General features: G+C 32.7%; 1 protein-coding gene across 3 annotated transcripts in view; it reads left to right on the forward strand.

Annotated features, from left to right (window-relative positions):
- The first annotated feature begins 619 nt into the window (after positions 1–619).
- The window catches only part of LOC114326699 (protein Tob1), a 356,611-nt gene continuing 341,010 nt past the window's right edge, over positions 620–16,220 (forward strand). Inside the window, exon 1 of one of the 3 annotated variants that reach the window (XM_028275113.2) lies at positions 620–789. The gene's annotated coding sequence lies outside the window, so the exon portion shown is untranslated. Of the gene's footprint in view, positions 790–910; positions 1,115–16,220 lie in introns of those variants that run through there. The other 2 variants (XM_028275114.2, XM_028275115.2) reach the window with 2 other exon arrangements.

Here is a 16,220-nt window from a genome sequence, read left to right on the forward strand (position 1 = left end):
TAACCCCCCCTTAGGATCATCCTGGTTACGCCTATGGTTCTAAGACAAATTTCTAACCTTTAATCTATCCTTGGGTTATAAGCTTTCATTCGATACCTCATTTGTCATTAATTCTGGTCTAATAACAGATGAGTTGTGTTTACTTACAAGTCTCTGGAACAGGCAGACATGGATAATTCAAGGTCTTCACATTTTTTTTTTCAAAATGGATGAAAACAAGATAATAAATAAGAATCAAGACAATTTGAGGTTTTGTAAAAATAAGCGTAATACAATTGGATTTTCAAACATGTAAATCTTGTAACTTTCAATCCTTTTTTATTGGTATTGATTCGTAATCATTTTCCGCAGCCCCGGTTAAATTGAATCAATTCCTACAAAGTAGGAACAATTTCTACCTAAAGACCAAACGTATTGGAACTATCAATGATCTGCATTAGTAGGTATCCCGGGGGCTTTGCTGTGTGAATGCATCGCATCCCATCACACGTTGATGACGCAACCGAGATTCGGGAGGCGCTTCTAAACAAACCGTTACCGTAGCAACTGTGTCGTGACGTCACTCATGACGTCAGCGCGAGAATCGTGGACCGAGTTATATATCGACGAGTGTGAGGTTGGGATCGCTCATTGTAGTAGCGCCAGGCGCGGAAACGTGAGTGCTAAAACACAGTGATCGTACTAGTCCAAAACATCTTTTATATTTTTCTACTTTTATATCTAATTGTATAGTTTCGTTATTTTTATTACTTAGAAGTTTATATTTTCTCATCGTTTTATACGCTTCTGGTGAGTACTTATACCTTTAAAACACCCTCAAAATACGCAGTAAACTATATATATATGTCACATGCTACTCAGCTGATCTTAACTATACACACTAAATATTGTAACCTTTGGAGTGGATGTGAATATAGGTTTGTAGTTTTGACAGATTGTAAGGTCGGCATATGGTCTACCCTTAAAAATACATGAGATTCACTTGTTTATGTAGTCAGGAACATTACAATTATGTACCCTACATTATCTAATCGACAGTGACGCAGTGATATAGTGTTTAGTGATTGAATACATTAATTACCACCACACATTTATGTTTTTTCTGGAACACAAGGTAACCAAATACACTTATATAAATCAATATGCCATTTCCCTTAGCCCTTAGTTATTAATAGTGGAAAGCTAAGGGATGATCTCTGCGTATAGCTTACTAGTATTTTATGGATAATGTTCTAATAATTACAAATATATAAGATAGTATGTATTTCTATTCTATTTTTCTAATCTCATTTTGTCGTTAAGTTTGTTCTCACTTATGTTTAATATTATGTATGTAGGTAATACCTATGTTTATTTACTTTTTCTGAATTAAATTAATGACTAAATCGTCACCTAGTACTCCTAGTAGATAGGTATTATATCTCTCAAATTCAATATTCTGGAACTTTCCTTGTATAATATTGTTTTATTTATATTCTAGGCACTTCTAGTCAACTTATTTTATTTTTCCCTAACTTCTACGTTATTATATTGATCCTTCCACAGCTCTTTAAAATTTGAATATAGGTTTGCAGTTTGAACAGGCCTTGGGGGGTTGTAAAATTGACATACCTACGTCTTTTAAATTACACTTCTTCTTTCCAGTTTAGGTCCTATTTAATATAAATATCTAAAAATTATTGTGAATCTTTTGGGGTAGGCAAATCTTTGTTATAAAAATTTTACTTATTAGGTATTCTTTGCTCGTCAATGCTTTTTGATTGTTAACCAAGTCAGGTGTCTATCTTGCACGCTTTTAACTATAGATTCACGTGCTTCTAATTCTCTTTTATGTGCTGTTTTGTATTGCTTCATTTCGTTTTAAAATATTTACTTAATTTTCCTAGATTTTCACATAAATTGTACTCTGCTTTTTATCTGCTTCTGCCATCACTAACGGTCTTAAATAATTCATGCCATTGTTTTGACGCAGTTACGCTATATTTAACATTCTATATCGACATAATATGGAAACTCCATACTGTTTTTTCTTTTTGTGTCCAGCTTCTATTATTGTTTATCACCTACATGGAAATATGTACAGTTTTATCAATGTTATATGCTGCTTGCGATCGTTTCAGTTATTTGCTTGTAGACCCCTATCTTCCATTGCACCACTTACTTCTTGTCTCCACGATCTTCTTGATCTTTCCTTTTCCTGTGATTGGCAGGGATCCACTGCAACATTCTCTTTGGTCCTCTTCGATCATCCATCCTTTCGACATGTACATACCATTTCAGCTATGATACTTTTGTATATCCTAATTTTTGTATTTCGATCGATACGATTGATCGATAATCGATTGATACGATTATTCCAGAGCATACTATTTAGTTGATTAGGTACTGAATTACCTTGACCAATTCTAATAGCTATTTCTGTTGTATTCGGACCATCATTTGTAATGCCTACACCGAGATATTTATTTATAGCCATCAGTATTTTCGATTTGTGTGCCTCTTAGTTCCAAATGCCTTCCTTTACCTCCCACTACTACATACTCTATTAGATAATTGATAAATCCCACTTGGTGTATTCTTAATATGTTTTTCGCAACATGTAGGGGATACCATATTGATTTTCTGTAATTATTAGTTTATCATCCGCAAAATTTAATCTGTACAGATTATGATCTTCAAACAAATCTTGAGCATAGGTGTAATGCAGCAGTCTTGGCGAGATCCTTTGGTCACCATTCTTTGGCGCGAAGTCCTTTGGTCTTTTTTGTCCAATCTTTATTGATCTCGTCATATAGTCGTACAACTCTCTCACAGCATTATTGTAAATCGGTGGAATTTTATAATCTTTTAGCATCCACTAGAGTTGGGCTAATGTGACACTATCATACGCCTTTTAACGGTCAATAAATACCATGTGTGTCTTCATATTGTTTTCCAAGCGCGTTTGTATTGTTTGTTTTGGACAGAATACGTTATCTATACTAGAACGACCAGTAAGAAAGCCACTCTGATTTTTATCGTCTTCCCAACAATCTTCAATTCGGCTTTTAATTATCTTCCCGTACATTCTACAAATTGAGTTGGTTACACTAAGCCCTTGGTATTCCTTTTTAGATTGTTAATACCTATATGCAATTTTCCATTCTGAGGGTAGCTCTTCACCTCTCAAGAATAAAGGTGTAAGCCTAGAGCTAAAATAATTTGTCAGGGCATTTAATCAGTTCTATGGATACTTCCCTCGGTCCTGAAGCCTTTCCATTTTTCTTAACGCTGGCGTGTATTTCAATTTCTTCTGATGTTATTTCAGTTTCTTCGCATTGGGAAATATCATATTTTTCGTAACCATTATCTTGGAATTATGCTCGATCTTCTATCATCATTATTTGTTCATAATATTCAACCCATGATTCCGGGGATATTAGTTAGTTCCGAGTTAACCTATTGCGTTGTTTTCTATCTGTTCTACTACCTCTAATTATTGTTTTCCTGGCTTCTTTACTTTATTGCGATATCCATAAAATTTTATTCCACATCCCATTTTTGGCTCTATTTATTTACCCCTTTTATTTCTTTGTTTAACCTCTTGTACTGTAAAAATCGTAATAGTCGTTTGTTGGTAGCCATTTATTATAAATATATAAAATATCCTTCTTCTTCCCCACGAGATCTTTTATTTCTTCTATACTAAATTTAAAATCAAGATGCAGTAGAAATAAACAAACCAAGACACGTTAAATGCTACTAGCAGCACTCCCGAATCATAATTTACAATGTATGTATATACATTGTAAATCCTAAATCATGATTTCCAAAGTTTATACATTGTAAATTATGATTCGGGAGTGCTCCTAATATGTAGTAGCATTTAACGTGTCTTGGTTTGTTTATTTCTACTGCACCTTGAATGTAAATTTAGTATAGATGTTTTAGATTTTTGTGAGCCTTGTGTAAGTAAGGCTCACAAATGGTTTCTTTCTAAATGGTTCCGTAATTTTCGTCTGCTCTATATCGTTCCCTTTCGCTCTATGTTAATTTCTATTACTCTGCCTTTAATAACTATATTCGTCAGATACTCCAGGGAAATAAGGCAAAAATATACCATGTTCGGGACACTTGAGCAGCCAGATTGCAAATAGGTTTTTTGGGTACTATATACCTAATACATTATACACACAAAAATGCCCGTCACAGTTCGGACAAGAAATTTAGTTATTAACAAATAAGTGTCAAAAATGGCAGTTTTTTTGTTTAAATCGCTACGGGTAAAAATAGGGTAATTAAATATCTTATTTATACTGTTATTCTTTTAGCAGATGAGCCAAGGTTTAAAATTGCAGTTTTTGAATTTCGGTTGGATCATTTGTTGCTTCATAAATTGCAAAATAAAACAAAAATTTCTAAAATAAAAAAATTGCTATAACTTTTGCGAAAATGACCTTAAGACTTTCATATTGCAATAAAAGTTGAGTCAAACAGTCCATATAATGCACAAAAAATTTTAAGACGATTCGTCAATTAGTTTAAATTTTATTCAATTTGTTTATCCCAATGAGCTTTTTTTTCGCAATATTATTGTTCAGAAAATAGTAACATAATAGCAATTCTGTAAAAACCACATGAAAGAAGAAAAGTCATGATTTCAAAGTGTTTCAAAAAAAAATATTAAAAAGTCATTTTTATCATTCCGAAAACATTTTACTAAAGTAGGGTCATTTTTAGTTCATAAACAATTTGAATAATTTTGTTAATATTGACTTTAGATTAAAACTACTTTGGGATTTGAAAAGCTGGTATTTTTATACGAATTTTCAAAAAACACTTTTTGCCTAGGTTAATTACAGCCAAAGTTAGCCACTTTTTTTATTTCATTGACAGCTACTTTGTTTATAACAATTAAGCAACCCAACTGGCGCCATTTCGAAGTTGAAGGTATATAGTTTATGTGTCAAAGTTTGAGTAAACTTTAAACTTTAACAGAGTTGTTAATAAAGCTTTAAAGATAACGTTCTAACGAAATCAATTTGTGGTCGGTGGAAATGAATTATTAAAATCCGTGCACTCAAAAAATGAAACTGATTCTTCAAACATATGCTGCGATTAATATCTCCAGAGCTTGTTGATGGATTTTGATCATAATTTTTTTAAATTGTATGTACTCGTAGTCTTGTAGAGTACGTTATGTACGTAAATCCCCACCTAAGATTTCAAAATGTTAGGGGGAGTTCCCCTTATCACTCAGGGATATGAAAAATAGATTACGACCGATTATAAGACCTACCGAATATACATATATAATTTTATAAAAATCGGTCAAGCGGCCTCGGAGGAGTATGACAACTAACACTGTGACAGGAGAATTTTATAGATGTAAATATATAGATGGGTATTAACAAATAGGGGTTGGTGATGGAAAAGTGTAAATTAAGGGTTGTATGTATTTTTTAATCCTACATCATATAAAATTAAGATAGACAATTTTGTCCAAAAAAATAAAAAAAAATGTCAGGGGGGCAACCCCCTTGCAACGTATGGGTGTGAAAATAGATTAAAACCTATTCTCAGTCCCATAGGATACACTTGTAAAATTTCATAAAAATCGGCCAAGCCGTTTCGGAGTAGTATGGTAACTAACACTGTTACAGGAGAATTTTATGTATATTGAAGTAACTGTGAATTGAATAATAAAAGTGGCTAAGTTCGACCGTAATTAACATAGGCGAAAAGTTTTTTTTTGAAAATTTGTGTAAAAATACCAGCTTTTGAAATTCCAAGGTAAATTTACTCTACAGTCAATATTAACAAAACTATTCAAATTGTTTTCAAGCCAAAAATGACTCTACTTTAGTAAAATGTTCTCGTAGTGACAAAAATTACTTTTTAATGATTTTCTTCAATAAATTGAAAACAGGACTATTGTTCTTTCATGTGGTTTTCACAGAATTTCAATATAATGATTATTTTCTGAACAATAACATTACAAAAAAAAAGCTCTTTGGGATAAACAAATTGAATAAAATTTAAACTAATTGACGAATCGTCTTATATTTTTTTGTGCAGTATATGAACTCTTTGACTCAACTTTTTTTGAAATATAAAAGTCGTAAGGTCACTTTCGCGAAAGTTATAGCAAATTTTTTATTTTCGAAATTTTAGTTTTATTTTGCAATTATAGAAGCAACAAATGATCGGACCAAAATTAAAAAACTGCCGTTCTAAACATTGACTCATCTACTAAAAGAAAAATACTATAAATAAGATATTTAATTATCCTATTTTTACCTGTAGCGATTTAAACGAAAAAACTGCCATTTTTGCCCCTTATTTGTTAATAACTAAAATTCTCGTCCGAACTGTGACGGGCATTTTTGTATGTATAATGTATAAGGTATATAGTACCCAAAAAACCCATTTGCAACCTGGCTGCTCAAGTGTCCCGACAAAAACCTTATTTCCCTGGAGTAAGAATAATCTTGGAAAAACCAATTATAAGCAATTTTACGTTTTACATTTTCAATATTATTGAAATTTTGGAATACATAACATCATTTTATGTTTCGGTAATTTTAATCTAATCATTCTTGATAAATCTAAATAAGGCACTTACACCTGCTTTACCTATAAATATGATAAACTATGAACTAGTTTTTACTCGAATATCATTAAAGAATATCTATAACCTAACTTAAGTATTATTGGCGTTCATTCTATTTATATAAGTATATTGATGTTTTGTGGTCTTTTAAATTTTCCTTAAATATTTCCTTTTATCAGTTTTCCTACTGATTCAAATAACATAAGTTTTCTTGGTCTAACAATGTTTTATGTTGGTTGTTTAAATAATTACATGGAAACAACTAAAATGAAGTACTGTGTGGCATAGCTGGAGAGGCTCTTCTAAACAGTGTAAAGACAATTGAAACCATAAGAAATAAATGTGGGTAGACGATATTAATGGTCGGGTGCTGAACAGGCAATAAGAGTAGAATGCATATATTAGCAGAATTGAAGAAAGAAGTAAAATTTCTTTTAAAATATTTTTTCTCCTAGACCACAATCAGTTTGATATGCCACTAACTCTTATACATATTTTCGTTCTCTTGAGTCTTCTACTTTGATTTATGTTGTTGTTGTTTTAATTTTATTTACAATTGTACAATTATTGTATGTTATTAAGAGGCTGGAATGTCTCAACGTTCACGTTTTTGTGTAGCTCAACTTCGTGGTTTCTCTGATACTTCTTGTTGATCTGTCGAATAGTGTCGTCAAAATGTATTGACTTTCAGAAAAAAATGTATGTTTATCACAAAAATTACAAATTGGTTAATACCATTTATGTGTTATTTTGAAGAAAACAATTTACCCCCGAGAAGGTGTGGCATCACCCGTGTAAAAGCACCCTACGGCACAGGGTCAACTTTGAAGTAGAGGTTATAAGCAAGGGCGCCCATATAAAAATTTTTAGGGGGGGGGCCAAACGTGAAGATGTTGCACATTACATTTTGTATATTTCGGATGACAATATATACAGTAGACGCTCTCTATAACGAACACGGATATAACGAGTTTTCGCTTATAACAAGGTACATTAGGTGTCCCATGAAATTCCTATTGAACTATAACGAGGCATATTTGGTTATAACGAGGAAAATTTAAATCGAAGAATACTTGTCTTTACCTGTTTTTAGCGTTGTAATGGTCATAAATAAATAAATGCCCCAACTACCTGTACATCGAAATGCCCAACATCTGTCTTATTATCGAGGCCAGTGCTGTAATAAACTCGGCCACCTGTAATAAACAATTGCCTGTTTATCGACCGATATTGAATACTATAGGAAATTTACAATTTATGGCGGCGAAGTCTCATATTGTTCACTGTTCAGGTTGACCATCGACATCTAATAAACTACGTAAGAGGCATCAAAACATTTCAATATTATTATTGTTTGATATAACGAGATCCGCTTATAACGAGATAATTAATCCACCATTTCAGTTCTCGTTATAGAGGTAGTCTACTGTAGTTTAAACCACCTAAAAAACCTAGTTTGAACCCTGTTGTGAGAAAATATTCATATATTTAAACACTAGACCAAGTTTTTAAATGGAAATGTCATGGGTACCTCAAAAGTTGCACCTCTCTTTAAAACCCGTTTGAAAAGAATACAATGCTTGCAAAGCCTTCCCTTCAACTTTGGCGAGCAGACTAACCATGAGTATGTGTCGAACCAAGTTTTTACTTTAAAATCTTAAAAAGGAGCCCCCTTTATTTTTGCAGATTTAGAATCCTTATGAAAAATAAGGCACACATATTCCAAACATTTTTAGAATCGTTGATAGATGGCGCAAATAAATCGCATTTTCCGAATATAGCGCCATCCGTCAACAATTCTAAAAAAGTTCGAATAAATGTTACTTATTTTTTGAGGAGGAAACTCAATCTGCAAGAAAAAACGGGGGTTCCTATTTAAGATTTTAAAGTTAACTCTCACCCCACCTCCAGAGTGTGGAATGAAAAATCCTGTTTGGTGTCATTCTATAGATTTTTGAAAAATATTAAACACGTGTTTTTTAGTTTTTATTTGGAAGTATATTCCTCGAGATATTAGACCGTTTCTATAATTTTGCTATGGTATCACGATACACCGCTTTTTCCGATTATAGCGCTATGTATCCACAATTCGCAAAATGGCTCGAATAAAATTTGCTTTTTTTACAAGGAAAATCCAAATCTGCAACAAAAATTAGGGGTTCCATTTAAGATTTTAAAGTTACCCCCCGCTCCACACCCAGGGGTTGAAGTGGTGGACTTGTTTAGTGTCATCGCACAGATTTTTGAAAATTATTGAACACGCATTTTTCAGTTTTTCGATCCGATGTTCATTTCGCGAATTATTCGACCTTTCCGCTACTTTTGGGACACCCTGTATATAACACTCATTCATCATGAAAGATCACCTGTTTTTCATTTAAATAAAATTGTTCTGTTCATCATAATGCACACTTTAAAAATAATCTACTTACTAAAAAAATACTTACGCAAACTAAAATTTGACTATGTTCAATAAATTTAAAAAATTATTTTTCAGTATGAATTTATTTCAAAATATAAAATATAATTACTTTATACCAGTTCTCAAAGACAAATGGCTCATTAGTGATTATCGGTCAGATATCGGATTTCTTGCTGATATGGTTTTTTTTGCAGTATTATAAATGATTAATTTAATTGATAATTTTGGGTGTCGATTACAGTGTATATGTTTCCCACGCCTCTAATCTCTTTCAATGTTTTCGTTAATAGCATACCGTGATTGTGGGAAATGTGTATTATGCACATTCCATATAGACCACTGTCGCAGACACAAAGATTTTCTGTTAAACTATTAATAACTACCCAATATGTGAATTTTTTTTATTAATAAATATGTTGTTTCCAATTTATCTCTCAAAATTATCCAATAATTTTTTGACAAAAATACGTTTATGTAATATAAATTTAATTTTTGTTCTTTCCCGAAAAGCTAGGGGGGCCACGGCCCCCCCCCTGCCCGTGTGTATGGGCGCCTATGGTTATAAGTAGAACCTATAACCAAATTTTGGTGCAAGTCGGTGCAGGCTCAGAAATACGCCATATTTTACCTCCACTGACTGGACTATTTTTACGTAGTTGGGACAACGTGTATATGTTACGGTTGATGTGATAAATCCGGTCTGTATTAATAATTACCGGTAAATATTAATAATAACCGTAGCAGCTGGTCAATGTGATTAATAATACCTTTATAATTAGGTTTACCGGTTATTATTAATACTTTCCTAACAATTCTGGTTAATGTAATAAAAACTCATTTTGGGCTTCACTATTGTTTATTTATGAAATTTTATAATAAAGTTAAACACCTAAACAGAATTTTTCAATAAAAGAACTCGACTAGACACCTTATAAATAAAAACAAACTCATACACACGCATTAGGCTTTAAGTTACTGGATTATAATGACTTGTTTTTATAGGAAAGGCTGTTGTGGCACTTAGAATTACAAAAAACGCTTAATTTTTGCGTTTGTAGCATTTTTAACTGCATTGGCCACTACAATTGCAATGGCGGAATCATTGACTGCCTAAATTCGATTCTTTACGAACGCATTCACTGAGACTTATGTCAGTATCAGGCGCTTCATTGACTGAAATAAGTGTTTCCTTGCAGGTGGTAAATTCGGTTCTTGCATGAAGTTGGTTTAAAATATCATGCTTATTAAAAAATGCCAAGTTTCTTGTAAAAGGTATATATTAAAATACCCTAAATAAGGGTCAAAATACAAAACGTTTTCGGATTAAGGAATCCATCATCAGTGTTTAAAAGCCCTAAAATTAAGTATAACAAAATTTGCATGCCTGAGCCACCAAAATGTATAGGGTAAAAACCCTTTAAATGTAAATAATAAAGATGTTTTACATATTTATATAAAATCCATCGGATGTAATAGATAAACCTGGATGTTACCCAGGGCAACACAGGACTCTCCCCACGTGGTTGGAACTTTTTTTGATGAAAAAAACCTATGGTATACAGCCAGCTACAGGAAGTTTATTTTCCTCGTGGATTTACCATGCTTATTGCCTAGCTTGTATAGCTTTTCATCTATAACAGAAATAATAATGGCAATAATGTTTCGGCTATCGGCTCCTCTATCAACTTCTGGAATTCGCACTCTAACACTTTGACCTACTTTTTCAACAGCGAATCCATTATCAGAATGCTTTAACTTTCTGTCAGATTCTTTTACAAGTGACTGTTTAGCAAGATGCCGAATCTTCTGAATTTTCTTTTGAAGTTTTATCAATTGCAGTGTCATCTTCTTTGTCTCCCTCATTTTCTTTAACGCCAATACTGGCATTGTCTTCCTCATTGACAGCAATTATCGCACACGCATTATGTTCGATTGGACTGTTAGTGTTATTTGTATCTTCAATATTCGCATATCTGGGAATCCTCGGTTGAACTGTTGAGTTCCATATCACCAGGGTGCTTTGCTCCATCATCAGTGTCATCAGAATGATCTGCTATTGTCGCTTCTAAATCTTCTTCTGATTTCGGATGAAGTACCAGGAGGTAAGGATGTTTTTAATCCTACTTTAGCCTTATGTATTTAATACATTAAATAGTGGATTACACAGTGGCCGCTTCCGACTACTGATTGACCAACACTGGTATGCGCTCTGCGCCGTATTTAACTTGGGTATGTCACAGTGACTAATAAACAGTGTTCCCAGACCTACTGAAAAATCAGGAGAACTACTGATCGCGATCCTCGTCTACTGATCTACGGATGGCATCGTTAAACCTACTGAAATACTAAAAATCATTCTGAAAGTACTAAAATACTGAAAATCATCATATTTTACCATTGTATATTACCGAAATCTAGCAATTTTTTGAGGAGACATTTGTGTCTCCCCCCTGATTCTACTGATTTTTCGAAGCGACATCTAGCTGTCTATGTATAAACGTAAATTACTCCACCGACTGAATCTACCGAATTCTACCAATTTTGAGGCGACTGCTTCTTCTGATTTTTCGAGGCGACACCTACTGATGATCAGAAAAATCATCTGGGAACACTGCTAATAAACCTCCCTACACTCTGCAAACTTCTACGCACTTAACGGTATTGTAATTTATCACATTTACCATTCTAATCCGGGATTTATTAATAATTACCGGTCGATGTGATTAATTCTGGCATATTTATTACTTTTACCTAGCTATTCGGTTTGTATTAATAGTAACCGGTAATTATTAATAATTTGCAATTAATCATACTAACCCTAACATATGTATTATTATAAGATGTTCTGTTTACGTTGCAATAGATGAAATAGAGTAATAAGCCGCAATCGATTACTTCCAGAATTACCACGTTTTCTGGAAAATCCCACTCTCAGTCATTTTACTTAACGCGATGCTACTATAATGTTGTTTTGGCGACGATACAAGTTAAAAATACTCTTTTTAATATTATTAGACTGTCTGTATTTTTATATATAAAAAACTTACTCACTAGTGTCATAATAGACGCAAAAAGAGAATATAATGCTACAAATGGGACGTCACGCTGAGATGTTTGTGGAGGTTAGATGTTTCTTGGTTTTAATCAAATCGATTTTTTAGGCTATTCCTATAAAACGGTTTATTTTAAACTTTATACAGACATTTTAAATTACATATCGTGGTATGTTTGAATGTTTCAATTTTATTCAAAAATTAATAATAAGCTCCACAAACTTCTCTTTATTAAGTCGGTATTAACTTTCCTACTACGGACAGGAGCACACCAGACTCAAACTGTGAGAATGCTTCCAAGCAATATTCAGCAAGCCCAAGGACCAGTACTCAGGATTTCTACTGTTCGACGAATAAGAGAACAGCTTTTGACAGCTTGCAATTCAGTAACGGCACCATTACTTCTGTAGTGTTTTCGCAATAGTTGATATGTGCGTCTAACCTAATTTTTCAGTAGAGTATTTTGAAAGTTTGAGTTTGAGAGGCCCTCTAAATTCTTGAAATTTTCCAAGCGAGTTGGCAATGTGATTTTCAACTTACCACATTACCAGTGTAACGAAATTTATTAACTGGTATTAGATAATTGTTTAATGATTACCTCTTTTTTAATGATTTTCTTCAGAATATACACAAAAACAGGATACATAATATGTACAGTCAAACCCGCTTATTGGAGTAGTCTTGGTGTCAAGCAAAAGTATTCCTATAACCGGGATATTTTAATAACCGATCGTTGGTGGCTAGTAAAAACGTTTCGGGACATCAAATTTATATTCCTTAAACCGGGATATTCCTTTAACAGGTATTCTAATAAGTGGGTTCGACTGTATATATTATCATGTTTTGAAAACCCAAAATCGAAAAGTAAATGGACATATCAATAACTGTCAACATAACAAATTAAGTTAGATATCAAGTTCTGCCCTACTAGTCCTGTCGCCAGGGGGTTACAACGGCCTCCTTTATTCAGATGGACTAACACAAGATTTTTTTATGTATTTTGACCCGTAGAGCTCGAATTTTTTGGGTAACAGTTGATCCAGATCTCGATAAGATTGTTATAAACAAAGAACTTGAAGAATTACATATCAGCGATTTTTCGCAAAACAAAACATTTTTTTGTATTCATTGGGTCATTCTAAGCAAAAAATGTTCTTACAAGTTTTTTCGTAGGATGCATAGTTTTCGAGATAAACGCGGTTGAACTTTCAAAAAATTGCAATTTTTGAACCCGAATAACTTTTGATTAAAAAATAACCTAGCAATTCTACTTACCGCATTTGAAAGTTCAAGTCAAATTATACCGGTTTTGATTATTTGCTTTGCCAATTTTTTATAGTCAAACAAAGCTATAAACAAATAGTGTTTCCCGTGCCCAATGCATGCATTTTAATTCATGCTACGTAGAAATTACCTGTTTGTAGGCGCGCTACTCTTTCGATTTAAAATGAGAGATGCATTGAAAACATCACTTAAGCACTATGTGTTTAACAATAGCTTTGTTTAACAATAAAAAAATTAATTTTTAGCAATACAAATAATCAAAACCGATAGAATTTGACTGGAACTTTCAAATGCGGTAAACAGAATTGCTATTTTATTTTTTAATCAAAAGTTATTCGGGTTCAAAAATTGCAATGTTTCGATTTTTTGAAAGTTCAACTGCGTTTATCTCGAAAACTATGCATCCTACGAAAAAACTTGTAAGAACATTTCTTGCTTAGAATGACCCAAAACATACAAAAAATGTTTTGTTTTGCGAAAAATCGCTGTTATAATTCCTCAAGCTCTTTGTATACAGGGTGTCCAGAAACTCTACCGACAAACGAAGACAGGAGATTCCTCAGATAATTTTAAGACAATTTAACCCAATTCACCTAGTCCGAAAATGCTTCCTAAGGGAGCTAAAGCTCTTTGAAGGTGGCGCCATGTAATTAGAAAAACGAAAATTTGTATACATATTTACTTTCCAGAAATGAATTGACTCCATCCATTACGAATTTCTAGTACCTACCGGTATAGGCGTCCGTTTTGGGTAGGGCAACGGTTACTTTATCGCATAACTTTTTTGTCTTCAACTTTTAAGCATTTTTGATACTGGATTATGAAATTGTGAGGTATTCTAGTACTAAAAGGTGCTCTTACTTTAAGTCGGTAGGACACACCGTTTTCTAGAAAAATCGATTTGAAAGTTTTTAGTTTTGGGAATTTGAAAAAAAATTGAAAAAAATAAAAAAAAACGATGTATTTTACCAACTTAAAGCAAGAGTAACTTTTAGTACTCGAGTATCTCATAATTGAATAATCTAGTGTCAAAAATACTTAAAAATTAAAGACAATAAAGTTATGCTATAAAATAACTGTTGACCTACCCAAAACGGACTCCTATGACCGTTTCTAGAAATTCGCCATTAATGAAATCGATTAATCTCTGGAATATAAATAAATGTACCAGTTTTCATCTTTCTAAATAGTTTTTTTTTAATCTTTTTTTTTAATTCAGAGAACGAAAAATTTTTAAATCGATTTTTCTAGAAAACGGTGTATCCTATCGACTTAAAGTAAGAGTAACTTTTAGTACTAGAATACCTCACAATTTAATAATTCAGAGTCAAAAATGCTTAAAAATTAAATACAAAAAAGTTAGGCGATAAAATAACCATTGCCCTACCCAAAACGGACTCCTATGACCGGTACCGCAAATTCGCAATGGATTGAATCGATTCATTTCTGGAAAGTAAATACGCATACCAATTTTTGTTTTTCTAAATAGAAGCGTTCTGGAGGTATTTAAGAAAAACTAATTACATGCCGCCGTCTTCAAAGAGCTCTAGCTCCCTTAGGAAGCATTTTCGGACTAGGTGAATTGGGTTAAATTGTCTTAATATTATCTGAGGAATCTCCTGTCTTCGTTTTTCGGTAGAGTTTCTGGACACCCTGTATAACAACCTTATCGACATCCGGATCAACTGTTACCCAAAAAATTCGTGTTCTACGGGTCAAAATACATAAAAAATTGTGTAAGTTTATCTGAATAAAGGAGGCCGTTGTACCCCCCTGGCGACAGGACTATACCTAATAAATACCACAGCGGACATATATAAATATTGTCATTCTCATTTTTAAGTGAATAAGCGCAAAATGTCGCCTGTCAAAATGTTCAATGTGTTTTAAATGTGTTCATTTTTTTCGAATCCTGAGAAAACGAATAAGTATTTTTGAAAATTTTAAACGCAGAATGAAAGATTACGTCATTACCGAGGGCCGAAAGTCCCTGAAAACTTCTTTATTGTTTATCTTAATAAGTTACAGGGGTGACAAAAAAAAATTAGTGTGACATTTAATTTCAAATATCTCATTCAAAAGAAACTTTTTGGTTATTCTAAGGGACTTTCGCCCTCGGTAATAATACGGTCTTTCATTCTGCGTTTAAATTCTTCAAAAATACTTATTAGTTTTTTCAGGATTCGAAAATAGTTATTTATGTACCAAGTCAGTAAAGTTACTCTTTATCGAACGAGTCTGATATTATGAGCAGAGCGAGCGAGGCGAATAACAGACGAGTTCCATAAAGAGTCTTTACTGACGTGGTGCATACAAAATTTTATCGCCAATCATAAAAAACATTAACACTTACTTAATTACATCCTAATGAAAAAAGAGTGTGTGTACTTGGTACGCACGTAAGACGTTATACTTCTATTATTATAATTTCAACGAAATAATGGAAATAAATATATTTTAAACAGTTTAATCGTATTTTTGTTTAAATATTGAACCAATTTTAGCACTTAAAATAAAATATCACAAATTAAAAATACAGTTATTAGTTACGTTATTGTTTATGAAGTGTAGCCTTCCGCAGCGCAGTTGCTTTTCCCTTGATAAATAGTAGAAAATCTAAATTATCATTAATATCTGTCACCGTCCTATATATAACCGAATTAACAAAACAACCATTTCATAATATATTTGCATTAATACAAAACTTAAAAGATTTAAGAATTTTATTAATTTTAGACGAAATAAAAATTTCGTATGACAGTAATGACGATGACAGAATGCTTTTGCATGATGGCCGATTTCGATGTTTAATCGATAGTTGTTCAAGTAATCAATATTGAATAAGTACCTAATTACTAAATCTGTAAAG

The sequence above is a fragment of the Diabrotica virgifera genome, chromosome 4, assembly GCF_917563875.1.
Source record: "Diabrotica virgifera virgifera chromosome 4, PGI_DIABVI_V3a".
NCBI classification, from domain to species: Eukaryota; Metazoa; Arthropoda; class Insecta; order Coleoptera; family Chrysomelidae; genus Diabrotica; species Diabrotica virgifera.